The sequence below is a fragment of the Miscanthus floridulus genome, chromosome 2 (genome assembly GCF_019320115.1).
Source record: "Miscanthus floridulus cultivar M001 chromosome 2, ASM1932011v1, whole genome shotgun sequence".
NCBI classification, from domain to species: Eukaryota; Viridiplantae; Streptophyta; class Magnoliopsida; order Poales; family Poaceae; genus Miscanthus; species Miscanthus floridulus.
In genome coordinates this window covers 62,501,228-62,517,628 of record NC_089581.1, presented here as the reverse complement: position 1 = coordinate 62,517,628, position 16,401 = coordinate 62,501,228, and positions in this window count along the sequence as shown.

The following is a 16,401-nucleotide window of genomic DNA, read 5'->3' as shown; positions in this document are numbered from 1 at the left end:
ATCCGAAGGAGTGATGTCCTCATCATCCTCCCCCTCTTGAATTTGAGTCATCCTCGACTCAAGCTCATTTTCTTCTCCCAAATAAGGCTTCAGATTTGTAATGTTAAAGGTGGGACTAACCCTGAACTCGGGTGGCAACTCAAGTTTATAGGCATTATCATTTATTTTCTCAATTATCTTATAAGGACCAGCTGCTCTTGGCATTAATTTAGACTTATGTAGCTCAGGAAATCTATCTTTTCTCAAATATAACCAAACTAAATCACCCGGTTCAAGTTTAATTTCTTTTCTACCTTTTCTACCAACAATTCTATACTTTTCATTCATTATTTCATTATTTGATTTAGTTGTTTCGTGCAACTTACGAATGAATTCAGCATGCTCTCTAGCATCACTATGCGTTCTCTCAGTGGTAGGTAAGGGCAAAAGATCAATAGGAGCACGAGGGTTAAAACCATACACTACCTGAAAAGGACTTACCTTGGTGGTGGAATGTTCCGCCCTATTATATGCAAACTCCACATGTGGCAAACACTCTTCCCACATCTTCAAATTGCGCTTCAAAATTGCTCTCAACATGGTGGACAATGTTCGATTCATCACCTCAGTTTGCGCATCAGTTTGGGGATGACATGTTGTAGAAAACAACAGCTTGGTCCCCAATTTATTCCACAAAGTGCGCCAAAAATGACTCAAGAATTTTGCATCGTGATCTAAAACAATAGTAGAAGGCTTACCATGCAAGCAAACGATTTCTTAAAAGAAAAGGTCAGCAATATGAATAGCATCGTCGCTCTTATGACAAGGAATAAAATATGCCATCTTAGAAAAATGATCAACCCCCACAAAAATACTATCCCTCCGCCTCTTAGTCCTTGGCAAACCCAACACAAAATCCATAGATATATCGACCCAAGGAGTAGAAGGAATAGGAAGAGGCATATACAAACCATGTGGGTTCAACCGTGACTTAGCTTTTTGACATGTGGTGCACCGAGCCATGTATCGTTCTACATCTTGCCTCATCCTAGGCCAAAAGAACTGTGTGGACAACACCTCCTCTATCTTCTTAGCTCCAAAATATCCCATCAATCCGCCTCCATGTGCCTCCTGCAACAACAAAAGATGAACGGAGCCAACTGGAATGCATAGGCGGTTAGCTCTAAACAAAAACCCATCATTGATCATAAACTTATTCCATGTACGTCCCTCTCTACAATTTAGCAATACGTCCTTAAAATTAGGATCAAGCGCATATTGTTCTTTTACTGATTCAAGCCCAAAAATCCGACAATCAAGTTGGGAAAACAGTGTATATCATCTAGACAAAGCATCAACAATCACATTATCCTTCCCTTTCTTGTGTTTGATAATATAAGGAAATGATTCAATAAATTCAACCCATTTAGCATGCCTACGATTCAGATTATGTTGAGAGCAAAGATACTTAAGTGATTCATGATCAGAATGAATAACAAATTCTTTAGGCCACAAATAATGATGCCACACCTCTAAAGAACAAACAAGGGAATACAATTCCTTATCATATGTGGAATAATTTAGAATAGGACCATACAATTTTTCACTAAAGTAAGCAATAGGTTTACCATCTTGCATCAAAACACCCCCAATGCCAACTCCACTAGCATCACATTCTAGCTCAAAAGTCTTACCAAAATTTGGAAGTTGCAGCAATGGTGCGTGTGTGAGCTTGTCCTTCAAAGTGTCAAAGGACTCCTCATGTGCCTTTCCCCAATGAAACACCACCCCTTTCTTCGTTAACTCATGCAACGGGGCAGCAAAGGTGCTGAAATCTTTGATGAAGCGGCAGTAGAATCCTGCAAGACTAAGAAAACTCCTCACCTATGTGATGGTTTGGGGAACCAGCCAGCTCTTTATGGCTTCAATTTTCATCTCGTCCACCTCAATTCCCTGTGGAGTTACAACATAGTCAAGAAAAGAAACTCGATCCGTGCAAAAGATGCACTTCTCAAGGTTACCAAATAAACGTGCATCACGTAAAGCATTAAAAACAGCACGTAAGTGATCCATATGTTCATCAAAAGACTTGCTGTAAATCAATATATCATCAAAGTAAACTACCACAAAACGACCAATAAAAGCTCTAAAAACCTCATTCATTAAACGCATGAAAGTGCTAGGTGCATTGGTCAAACCAAAAGGAATTACTAACCACTCATACAACCCAAATTTGGTTTTAAACGCGGTTTTCCATTCATCTCCAAGTTTCATTCTAATTTGGTGGTAGCCACTTCGCAAGTCAATCTTGGTGAAAATTATAGAACAACACAACTCATCAATCATGTCGTCTAGCCTAGGAATAGGATGATGATACCGAATAGTAATATTATTGATGGCTCTACAATCAACACACATACGCCAAGTTCCATCTTTCTTAGGAACCAAAAGTATAAGAACAACACAAGGACTAAGGCTTTCACGTAGATACCCACGGTCCAAAAGGTCTTGGACTTGCCACTGAATTTCCTTAGTCTCTTCGAGATTGGTTCGATAGGTAGCTCAGTTGGGCAAGGTTGCTCCCGGAATCAAATTGATTTGATGCTCTATCCCTCTCATAGGTGGCAGCCCCAGGGGTATCTCAGCTGAAAAAATATCCTCATACTCCTACAAAAGGTTAGTGACAGCAGGAGGCACCGAGCTAACAATATCATCAAGCGAAAACATAGCTCGTTTGTATACCAAAGCATAGCAAATATCATCATCAGAAATTTCAGCAAAGTCACATTTTGTTGCAAGCATAACACCACCCTTCAATTTAATCCCCTCGGCCTTAGAATTAGATGTAGACTTATCCTTTTTAGGTGGGAGAATAGAATTAGCAACTTGCTGATTTTCAGATTGAACGCCATTCAAACTAACAACGTGTTCTCTATTAGCTTGTACAATTTGAGCAGGGGTCAAAGGTACCAAAGTAATTTTCTTTCCTTTATGCACAAAAGTATATTTATTACTTCTACCATGGTGTGTAGCATCATTATCATGTTTCCAAGGATGACCCAATAAGAGTGAACAGGCTTGCATAGGTACCACATCACAATCAACAGAATCAGCATAAGAACTAATGGAAAATGAAACTCTGCAAGTTTATGTTACCTTTGCTTTTCTAGAATCATTTAGCCACTGAATATGGTATGGATGTGGGTGCAGGCGTGTGGTCAAGCCAAGCTTCTTGACCAAATTAGAACTCACCAAATTATTGCAGCTACCTCCATCAATAATGACACGTGCTCGATGGTTGCTAATAATGAAGAAAATCTAGAATAAGTTATGGCGTTGTAGCTTTTTAGGTTACTGTACTTGTGAGCTGAGCACCCACTGTACAATGATGCTCCTATAGGCCACCGTGGCCTCATCACCAAGGGCTTCGCCGTCCTCCTCATTTGCATCTTGGTCTTCTTCTTCGTCAATGTCAGAGGTGCTGATGTAACCATCTTCTGTAGCAATATATGCCCGCTGACTTGGGCAGTCCTTCTACACATGGCCAATGCCATGGTAGCGGTGGCACTGAATGCCCGAAGTGCATCCCATCGATGCAACGGATGAGGCACTCTTGGTAGGCACCTGCAAAGAAGTTTTACTTGAATCTAAAGGTCATGCGGGAGGTGGCTTAGGTGTAGCGGAAACTCCAGAGGCTATTGGTCATTTGCTCGTTGGTGGTGGTGGTGGCCGAAAAGTGGTTGGCTTGGTTAGCCCTAAAGATGGTGCCAATCGTGGCATGTAAGTGGTGCTGACCTTGCTCTTGCTCTACTATTTATGCCCCTGCAATTCCTTTTCTGCAAGCATAGCAAACTGAAACAACTAGTTGATAGTGTTAAATTCTTTATAATCAACAATGTCCTAAATCTCACGCCTCAAACCCGAATAAAAACGACAAATTGAATCTTTGTTCCCCTTGACAACACTACAACGCATCAATCCCTTTTGGAGCTCACCTTAATGGGAACAGGGATCCCAATCTTTCATCAGGTAGAGGTAACTATCGTTGGGGCAGAGAATGACACACCGATCCGACTTCAGATCGAAAGATCAAACCCTGCAATCTTAGCACCACAACTCCTCTGGTTATTAACGTAGACACGGATCTAGTTGACCTCACCAAGAAGTCTAATCCTTGCCTACGCAATGAAGAAGACAAGCAAGAACAAGAAAGAAAGCAACCAAATTGCAGATGAATGATTAATCTCATGAAGTTGGGGTCTCACAAACCGATGAATGACGAAACTGTTCTTGATAGATTAATCTAAGTAAAACTCAAAACCTAATAGCGGTGGCAGCATATGATTATAAAGGTCTTAGGGTCGTCACCTACCCTGGACGCGCCCCCTAATGGGCCCAAACACGATACACGGTCCAACGGACCAAAAGACGGTGTCGCAGCACCCTGGCAGATTCTAGATGCTGACTTGTTTCGACGATTCCTGTTGATTCTTAAGGGCTTTTGATGTGAGACCACTTGGATTAGCTTCCTTATCAAATTAGCTTTCCAACCATATGTGGATTGTTGAAAATAGAGTCCGGATGCGTCTTGGGTGACCAGTTTAAGGCAGACTGGTCCTGGAGGCCAAGACAGACTTGAAATTATGTTGGATTGGGCCTCCGGTTTCTGTTGGACGTCCTTGCTGGTCATCATCGCCTCCACCATGTCCTATAAGTTCCTCATGACCCTCTCCAATGTTCCTAAGCAAGATAACATCATTAGGTAGTAGTCTATTCTCAAAAGTATGAAAAAGGATCACTTAAGAACGAGCTCACCTCTAAATTGAGTTGACGCATTCGAGCCCGGGTCATTAGACCTTGCATGATAGTTGGAGGATCAGCGGGTACATCCAAAGGAGTGATGTCCTCATTAAGAGATCTACCCAGGATCATTATTTCGAGGCAACTTGGGAAAACGGTCAGCTTGAGATCCATCTCGAGGCCTCCCAGGCCATCCTCCTCACCGCAGAGGAGGAAACCAACGCCGCTCGGGTGAGGTTGGTCGATTCCGACGCCATGGTGGCGAGTAAGCCTAATTCCAAGAAAACCCTCATTTCTATATCTTCACTACCCCTTTCTTGATAATCTTCTTGCCTATTTGATTGCTAGCCCTGATGGTATAGTTGGAAAACCTCCAACTAGCAGCGAACGCAACTACGTCGACCGTCAACGCCCAGGGCCCTCTACTCATCAACCGTCTGCACGATAGCTCGGTGCACACCCAGGAGATTGCCCTCCATGGTGTTCGCCATGGTGTAGCGGTGGCTCTGGCTATGGTGCAAGTCTAGACCAGGCACGACCTCCACACCATGGAGCTGGGCTTCCCAATGGCCGATGATCCTGACATGCACAAGGAGCTGATTGAGGACTTCGATGATGACGCGGCAGCCATTGTGGATATCACACCAGTCCAAGATGTTGTGAACAAAGTGTTCGATTAGTCTGTACTAGGAGCAAATAATGAATGAATAAAGTTTTTGCCTTTTCCTTATGAATTCATCTCTGAAACTACCATAGTATGAATCAGGATTGTCCTTGTGTGTGTTTTTGCTCTATAGGCGATATATATCGTATCGGCTTTTATCCCTTTGGTTTATTTTCCCTTTTGAACTAAAGGCGATACCCTCATGGTACCGGCTATTAGAGCCGATGACTAAACAAATCGGCTATCAAGTATTAATCCAAATGCAAGGATAATACTTCTTTAGAATTTTTTCATTGATTGCTCTATCAAACTCCTCTTCTCCTTCTAGTGTTTCCAAAATATAAGCATTGCCAGGCGCACAACGTTTAATCCGATAAGGACATTCCCAATTAGGCGACCATTTGCCAAACCTGATATACTTAGACCCAATCAACAATCCTACTTTCCAAACTAACTCTCCTTCACAAAACTGTTTGTTCTTGACCTTTTTATTATAATGCCTTGCAACCCTTAATTTATTAACCTCAATATTTTCAAGAGCATGCAGCCGATGATAACTTAAGTCATCCAAATCATCCATCATAAGGTTTTTATAGACTTCGGCTGTCAAATCATTTTGCAATGTAACACGTCTTGATCTAGTTTAAATCTCCCAAGGAAGAACTACATTATGCCCATATACTAACCCATAAGGTGATGATTTAATCGATCCATGGCAAGCCATCCTATATGCCCACAATGCTTCATTAATTGTCAGGTACCACTTCCTTGGTTGCTCTTCAATTTTCTTCTTAATCAACTTAATCTAAATTTAATTGGATGCCTCTACCTGTCCATTAGCTTGAGCATAATAAGGAGAAGAATTTAGCAATTTAATTCCCATACTGGCAGCAAAATCTCTGAATTCTTTTGATGTGAATATTGTCCCTTGATCAGTAGTAATGGTTTGAGGAATCCCAAAACGAAAAACAATATGCTCCCTGTTAAAATCAACCATATTCTTTGAAGTTACTATTTTCAAAGGAATCGCGTCAACCCACTTGGTAAAATAATCTATTGCTACCAATATAAACTTGTGCCCTCTACTTGAAGGTGAAAAATCTAGCCAATTAAATCAATTCCCTAGCCTCAGAATGCCCATAGCTTAATTATTGGATTCATAGCTAATGCAGGCGATTTTTGAAGATTACCAAATCGCTGACAATCCTGACACCCCTTATAATATTCAAAACAATCTTCTAATATTGTTGGCCAAAAATAAACAGACCTACGAATAACCCATTTCATTTGATAAGCCGATTGATGAGCTCCACATATTCCTTCATGCACTTCTCCCATCAATACTCTTGCTTCTTCTTAACTTAAACATTTAAGCAAAACCCCATCAACTGTTTTGTAATACAACTGCTTATCTAACAAAACATACTTACTCGATTTATATCTTAATTTTCTGGTAACCTTCTATGATTGATTCTTGAGGTAATCAGCTATTTCCGCTCTCCAATCACTAGCCAAGGTCTCACTAGTTAAGATTTCTTGGAACACTCAATAGCCTGATGCATTCTAAGCTAACCAATTGGCTTCTTGATTTTGTGCTCTTGGAATATGCTGAAGAGAAGTAAGAGGAAACCCCTTAAGTAACTTTCGACATTCATCGTAGTATCCCTTCAGAATATCATCTTTACATTCATACAGACCGATCAACTCATTAATAACTAACTATGAGTCTCCAAATATTTCAATTGACTCGGCCTTTACTTTCTAAAGAAGTTGAAGTCTCTTAAGAATAGCTTCATATTCTGCTTGATTATTGGTAGTCATTGGTTTGGTTTGAAAGGCAAACTCAAAACTTGCCCCCCAAGGTGAAATAATAACAATATCAATGCCACCACCTTGCTTGCACGATGGTACATCAAAGAACAATGTCCAAGGCATATGTTCCACATAGCCGATGCTTGGTTCATGGTGTTGAGTAATAAAATTGGCCATCACTTGCCCTTTGACTGCTTTTGCCGATTCATACCTCAAGTCAAATTCTGATAATGCAAGAATCCACTTTCCCATTCTCCCATTTAATATCAGCAACGACAACATGTGTTTGATCACATCAGCTTTAGACACAACTGTACACTCAGCCGATAATAAATAATGTCGCAATTTAGTGCAGGAGAAAAATAAGTATAAGTATAACTTGTCAATAGGAGAATATTTTGTTTCTAGATCCAAAAGTCTTCTACTTAAATAAAAAATAATCCATTTCTTTTCTTCAAACTCTTGCATCAAGGCCAACTCAATCGTTTGGCTATCGGCCGACATGTACAACTTAAAAGGCTTACCTTGCTGAGGAGGAACCAACACATGTGGAGATTTCATATACTCTTTTATCCTCAAACACTTTTTGTTGTATGTCACCCCATTTAAATTCTTGATCATTGTTCAACTTTAACAAAGGAGAAAATGACAGAACCCTTTTTGACATATTTGAAATAAACCTTCTGATAAAATTAATCTTACCAAGCTGAGATTGTAATTCTGTTTTATTAGTTGGAGGTACTACCTCATCAATTGCTTTCATACTTTTTTGACCAATCTCAATTCCTCTCTAATGGACCATAAAACCCAAAAATTGTTCAACAGACACTCCAATGGCACACTTATTAGGATTCATCTTTAAACAATGTTTTCTTGTGCACTCCAAAGTCTCCCATAGATCAGCCAGATGTTATTTGTACCCTTTGGATTTCACCACCACATCATCAATATAGATTTCAACAATTTTGCCGATCAACTTTTGAAAAATATAATTCATTGCCCTCTGATAAGTTGCACCAGCATTCTTCAATCCAAAAGTCATCACAACCCATTCAGATAAGCCGATTGCGCCAGGGCACCTAAAGGCTGTTTTTACTATATCTTCTTCAGCCATAAAATTTTGATTATAACCTGCATTACCATCCATAAAACTAATTACCTTGTGCCCTACCGCTGCATCTACCAATATATCGGCTATTGGCATCGGATAACCATCCATTGGTGTAGCCTTATTCAAATCTCTGAAATCAATATAGACTCTCAACTTCCCATTTTTCTTATAAATAGGAACTACACTTGATATCCACTCTGCATATCAGCAAGGTCGGATAAATTTTGCTTCTAGTAGTCTTTTAGTCTCCTTAATATCATCAAGAACATTTGTATTAAATCTCCTTGAAGCTTGTTTAAATGGCTGATATCCAGTTTTGATTGGCAATCGATGTTCAACAATTGATCAATCTAAGCTAGGCATTTCATAATATTCCCAAGCAAAACAATCTTTAAATTCCTTTAACAAATCTACCAATTCTTGTTTATACTCAGGATCCAATTTAACACTTACATACATCGGCCTAGGCCTATCTCTAGGACCAATATCTATTTCTTCTAACTCATCGGTCGATGTAAAGCCATGTCCTAGTTTACCATCTGTACCATCTATTGGATTATCCATTAAAACAAACTTTTAGAGCCAACTACTCGGATCGGCTGTTGGCCTTCATCATTGATTCTAATGAAGCCCCCTTCCCATCGCTTGCCAGAAAAACACTCAAAATCTTCTAGTTCCCAATACATTGGATCAGTTGTTGCTATACTCATAGAATCATCAGCATGAACTAGCTCAACATTGTCTTCATGCCACTGAATCAAGCATTGATGCATAGTCAATGGTACACAACAATTAGCATGAATCCAATCATGACCAAGGAGTAAACTATATGAACCCTTTCCATCAATGACAAAGAATGTGGTGAGCAAAGTCTTGCTTCCAATTGTCAATTTAACATTTATTGCCCCCTGGTCTTGGATGCATTACCCCAAAAATTCTTAAGCATCATGTCAGTCTCAATCAGATCTTCTGGTCCTTTACCAAGCTTGCAAAAAGTAGTATAAGGCATCATATTAACAAAAGCACCTCCATCAACCAATATTTTACTCATCGACTTCCCATCGATAAAACCTTTCACATATAAAGTCCTTCAAATGCTGATGCTTAATTGGTTTCACATATAAAGCCTTCAAATGCCGATGCTTAATTGGTTTATCAACCAATATTTTACTGTATCAATGTAACTAGGCTACCATCTCTTCATACTCTGATTCATCAAAACCCAAACAAACTTCTTGATCTACTGGAGCTTTAAATTCAGATGGTAAAAGAAAAGGCATTTGAATACTAGCCGATGGTTGACCCTTATCGGCTATTTGTTTAGTACACCATACTTGCGGTTTACTAGATTTTTAAGCCTGTTCTAATTCTCTGCTCCTTAGGCATTGTACTCTTCTCTTCTGACTTCTTGTTAAACCTCCTAGACACCACTGTCCTTCCTGCCAAACATACTCTTCATCACCTTCTTCTTCATAATCGACCTAGTTCTGATCAACAACTTGCTTTCCAAGCCGATCATGAATGCTTCTATTTCTTAAGCATCGATCCACATCATTACACTGATATTCAATTCGTCATGGATAGACCGGCGATTGACTTAAGATTGCCTAAACTCCCAATATTGTTTGCTACATTCTGGGCAATTATTTCTAGTAGGCAATCTCAAACCTTTGTTCCAATAATGTCTGAAGAAAAGGCAATTCCAATGTGACTCAGATTGTTCTCTTTCATATCTCTCTTCTTCTTGTTGACTTTGATATTCCTTCTCTTCTAACCAACATTGATAATCTTCCTCCTTCTGTCGTTGCCATTTATTCAATAGAATTCGAGATGTGACACGTGGTCTCATTGCACCATCTCTCAACATTTCTTCTTGCTCATATTCGGCTCTTTTGTTGGTCATGATGCCTTTTAATTTCTCTATATTCATTAGCCGATATTTGCATCTCCAGATCAACTGGTCTAGTTTCTCTTGCCCTAGCTGATCTTAAAACTTTAGCTTTCCCTTTGAACAACTTAGCATCAACCATGTTCTGATCCTTTGGGAAAAGATTATCATCAACTTTCATTTTTTGAGTTGTATCAAATTTGAGTTTCCCTTGTGTAAGGTCGAGATGGCGGACTAGAGGGGGGTGAATAGTTCCTTTCTAAATTTAATCGTGCTGGCTAACCAAAATAAATGCGGAATTAAAACTATCGGTCTAGCCAAGACTACACCCCTCTATCTATGTTCTCTAGCACCTTACAAAGATCCTAATTAGGCAACAAAGGTGCCATGCTAGCTAGAGCTTACCAAATCAATTCTATAGCAAGGTCACACAAACCTATGCACTAGTACTTTCCACACCGGGGAGCTCCTACACAATTCTAGTAAGCAAAAGCACAAAGCTCCTAAGCTCACTAGCAATGCTCAATAACAAGGCAACCAATGCTAAATTAGAGAGCGTAAATAATGAGCTACACAAACTAAGCAATATGGACTAACTAAGGTTACACACACCTAAATTAGCCACTGCAAGGGAGCTACTTCTGTTCCACATAAGCAAGAAGGTAACTAGTGAGCTACACAAGCTAACTAATTACAAGAGCAACTACACAAGCACAATGTATATGAAAGTAATTACAAGCTTGTGTAAGGGGATGCAAACCAACGGGAATACAAGGATGAGACGATGATTTTTCCCCAAGGTTCACGTGCTTGCCAACACTGCTAGTCCCTGTTAAGACAAGCTCCAAGGTTGCCGCCGGTCCTCTTGCTAGTGGTGACCCGCAAGTCACACTCTCCCTCAGTGGAGTGCTTACCACAAGCTCTAGCACTTAACCCAGCTAGACCACTTGTCGCCCTTCATGTCTCGCTCTACTAGAGTTGCTCTTTGCGGCTCCCGTGGGGCGAGCACAATGCCCCTCACAAAGCTCTTCTCTAGAGCACTGCACAAGCTTTTTGCGGGCTTCAACGGAGACCACCACCAATTCATCTAGGAGGTGGCAACTTCCAAGAGTAACAAGCACCATCGGCTTGCAACTCGATCACCTAGTGCAACTCGATGTAACCTCATGATGCAATCGCACTAGAATCGCTCTCTCACACAATCGGATGATCACTATCAAGCATATGTTAGATGGAGGGCTCCTAAGCACTCTCAAGCGTGGACACAAAGTCCCCCAAGGTGCTCGCTTGCAGCCATGGCCAAGACCCTCTTCTATTTATAGCCCCCACAAAAATAGAGCCATTGTACCCCTTCACTGGGCACTGCTCGGGGTGACCAAACGCGCCGGTCGGGGTGACTGGACACATGCCACTCAGCGTCCGGTCGCATGATGCACGCCACGTGGACCCTCGGTTTAACCTAGTCCATGCGATCTCAATGGCTTCGGCACCATGTGTTAAGTTGCGACCGGACACACTACTCAAAGTGACCGAATGCTCCATCACTAGAGTCCGGTCATTTCTAGTAAGGTCCTAGAGATGGGTTTTCACGATCAGATGCGTCCTGGTCATGCCCGACCAGACTCGCCTAGTGTTCGGTCGAAGATCGACGCCTACGTGTTCACTGGAACACATGACCGGACTCGCCAATGAGCATTTGGTCGCTGTACTGCGCAGAGGCCAGTCACTTCCAATGACATGTTTCGCCTCTGTTTCTTCACCGAGCTGATCCTCATCAACTCCAACTTCTTCTCCTTTGTAAATGTACCAACACCACCAAGTGTACACCACCATGTGTATGTGTGTTAGCATTTTCACAATCATTTTCAAAGGATTAGCCATGCCACTCGATCCTAGCAATGATGCAAAGTTAGATCACTTGAGTGGCAATAGATGACCAATATGCAAACAAGTTTGTCCCTCTTGATAGTACGGCCATCTATCCTAAACCCGGTCATCTACTTCTCTACACACCTATGACCGGTGAAATGAAATGCCCTAGGTTATACCTTTACCTTGCGCATTCCTTTCCATCCCCTCCAATGTCGATGCAATACATGCACCAACATGATCAACAATGATATGATCCACTTCATATCATCATGTGATCATATTGGTTCATCGATCTTGACTTCACTTGCTTTTCACCATTGCCTTCATCCATTGACGCCAAGTCTTGCTCAAGCTTTGCTCCAAAGCCTCCAACTTGCCCTTCACGCTTACAACTGGTCCATCAAGCCAAGTCATGTCTTGATCTTCTCCACCCTTGATCACATGACTCAATGTCATGTCTCAAGTGCAATGAGCTCCTTCATCATCACATGTGTGAGCTTTGCAACATCTTCGATCCATTTCCACCTCCATGGTATATGTTGCTCACACACATGTACCTATGAACTAATCACCTATGTATCTCACATAAACACAATTAGTCCACCTAGGGTTGTCACTCAATTACCAAAACCACACAAGGACCTTTCACCTTGTTGAATAGCCCTCTAAATATGCTGTCGAAAAATCCTACAATCATTAGTAGTATGAGAAGTAGTGTTATGGTACTTGCAAAACTTCTTATTCTTCAACTGATCGGGCGATAATTTAACATGAATTTGCAGGCAGTTTAATCTATCCTTTCTCAAGGAAGAAATCAAAAAGTTTGTCTGCTTTGGTAACATCAAAATCATAACTTTCTTCAACTTCATTTCCCCAAGGATTTGGAACCATTACTATGTTTTTACCCCAATTCCATTCAGCTACGGTAATTTCTCTTCTTCTTCTTCATCATTGACTAAATATGGATTATAAGCTTCAGGGATTGCAGCATTCTTCTAGAATAGGGTATCTTTGCGTATATTCTAGAATTGGCTATTAAGTGCTGCCACCCGTTAAGCCAATTGACCTAAATTGTCAAATTCTTGCCCAAGCAACTTTTCTCTTCATGTCGGTAACATTCCTTGAACGGTCAACATAGCTAGTTGATCATCAGTCAAATTCAACGAAAAGCATAAGTTTCTTATTTCTCAGAACCTCTGAAGGAACTCAGCACCCGATTCATTAGCTCTTTGCTTTATAGTTGTAAAAAATTTGATCTTTCTTTCCCCTGTCCCAGTGTAGAAATATGTATAAAATTTCTTTTCAAGATCACTCCAATTGAAAACAGAATTAATTGCTAGTGATGAAAACCAAGTGAAAGTTGGTCCTGATAGGGACAAAGAGAAGAAATGAACTCCATGCACTTCTTCAATAGAGGCTTCACCCAATTGAGTAAGATATCGACTGACATGTTCTATTATACTTGTGCTATCTTAACTAGTGAACTTAGCAAATTCTGTAAGCCTGTAATTCATAGAAAGGGCCACTAAATCATACCACTCTGGATATGGACGTTTATACGAAAAGGTCTGCCCTTTTGGTTTTAAACCAAACTGATTTTCATCATTTTGGTTACTCTGAGCAACAATTCATCAATATTTGAATTTGAATTTCTTGGCAATTGTTGACCCATCTGTAGATTGAAATTGTGAGTGCCATGATATCCTAGATTTAGAATCATATTGAGAGTATTGTAATTTAAACCATAATGATATCCTTGTAGAATATCCATCTGTTGGGCCCCTTGCTGATTTACTGTTTGAAATCTCTGATTGAAAATATTAGGATCTGTATCTCTAGGAATCCTTTGAACCGATGGCGCTATCTTTTGAGCCAATGGTGGTATTTGGCCTAATGTACCAAAATTAGCCATCTAATTCTAACTTTCCCTATCGGCTATTGCACATGCTGCACTGATGATCCAGGATTATATTGCATTTGATTAGTAGTAGCACCCTAAATTGGCTTAGATGAATTCTAAATTGCCTAAGCATCATCACTCTTGGCTAATGCTGCTTCTTGATGGCTAGTACCAGCTTGATTAGTCCCCTGAGTCGATAGATGTAGAATATTGTAACAAGCCGGTCCAACCTGATCAAGTGTAAATCCATGAAACATCCTCCTTCATGGTATTGTGGAATGTATTCAAGAAAACTAGTATTATGATTCAGCATTGCATCATGAACAGATTTGTTGACAGCTTCTACAAAGAAATGTCTATCATCAGCTTTGTCTATATCTGACTGTCCATGCATCCAAACTCTCGGTAGTGGATATTTCTGTACAACTTTATTGTCATGTGTTTTGGTGTATGACAACAAGCACTTGTTCTGAAAACTCATCTATAGCTTTATCAATGATATCTTATCCTCATCATGTAAGTCTTCATAAGGTACCATAAGAATGTCCTTGTTGTTGTGAACTGCCATGATGATTGTGGTTCCACCAAGCAGTGCCTAAAAAGTGTGTTGACACAAAATTGTGGGGATGTGATCAACACATAGCAAGCCGAATGATCTGAGTGGAACGAGACTGAGAGATATACTTGGCTTCAACACAGAACCAGCCGATTCTAAAAACCCAACTGACATGCTAGTCAATTTGACCTACAATTGACAACGAGAGAAAATCTTATCAGTAATTTAAGGTGGAACATGTCGGTGTTGCACCAAACAGTTCCAAATATATGGCTAGATAGCCGATTCAATGAAGCTATCAACTAAATAGTCGATATCTAGCGTATTCATGAAATAAAGATATTTAAATCAAGGATTATCGGTTAATATTAAATGATAATGATATGAATCAAAATAACCGATGCTTATGGAACATCAGAAAGCATCATCGGCTAAATAGAACATGATTGATATAAAGCATCGAGTCGATAAGTTTAATGAAAAGAGTATAACATGCGAACAAATCGACTGTCTAATATAAATGAATCTACAAACAGTCTTGAGTCTAATCTATTATCATCAACAGTGAGGTTCGATCGGATTGATGTAGCTATGATAATGATAATAAACTAAAGCTAAAGAATCTATAAAACCATCTATGTGTTGATAGATTCATGAAAACATACTATATGTGTGAGAGTATAGGCAAATCAGATAAAATAGCCGATGCAGTCATAGCAAACAAACAGAGTACATATCTTGATCATAAAGGATACCACTAATCGATAATTTCTAATCTAAAGTCTTACCAGTGAGGTTTGACCAGATCGATGCAACTATGGTAGTGTCATTAGATTAGATCTTATTAACTAGTGAGTTTATTCAAGATTAAAATATGTCTTTGGATGCATACTATGTTTGATTGGAATAGAGATAAAACAACCGATCTAGCGGAATTAAGCCATCAATTATAAGATTTAAAGCAAGACCAGATCAAAGGACGACCAATTAAGATGATAGATGCCGATCTATCTCTATCTCAATTGGATGATTTTGTTATAATTAATAAAACATTAATTATAGCAAGATCAATAACTGGTGAATCAACCAAAAACAACAAGAAAAATCTTACTAATTTTAGCAGTTTGGTAACTGGTGATATTGTATTAAACAATAAATTATTTAACACAAGATCGATAACTTTGATCTATATTATGATTTGTACGGGGTCAATCAGCTGATGCAGTCATAGCAAACAAACAGAGTACATATCTTGATCATGAATAAGACCACTAATCGATAATTTCTAATCTAAAGTTTTACCAGTGAGGTTCGACCGGATCGATGCAACTATGGTAGTGTCATTAGATTAGATCATTAACTAGTGAGTTTATTCAAGATTAAAACATGTCTTTGGTGCATACTATGTTTGATTGGAATAGAGATAAAACAACCGATCTAGCGGAATTAAGCCATCAATTATAAGATTTAAAGTAAGACCAGATCAAAGGACGACCAATTAAGATGATATGATGTCGATCTATCTCTATCTCAATTGGGTGATTTTGTTATAATTAATAAAACATTAATTATAGCAAGATCGATAACTGGTGAATCAACCAAAAACAGCAAGAAAAATCTTACTAATCTTAGCAGATTCGGTAACTGGTGATATTATATTAAACAACAAATTATTTAACACAAGATCGATAACTTTGATCTATATTATGATTTATACGGGGTCAATCAGCTGATGCAACCTTACAAACTATGATACAGATTGATAACTAACTTATATTATGGGTCATAAAAGATCAATCAGCTGATGTTGCTTTAAAAG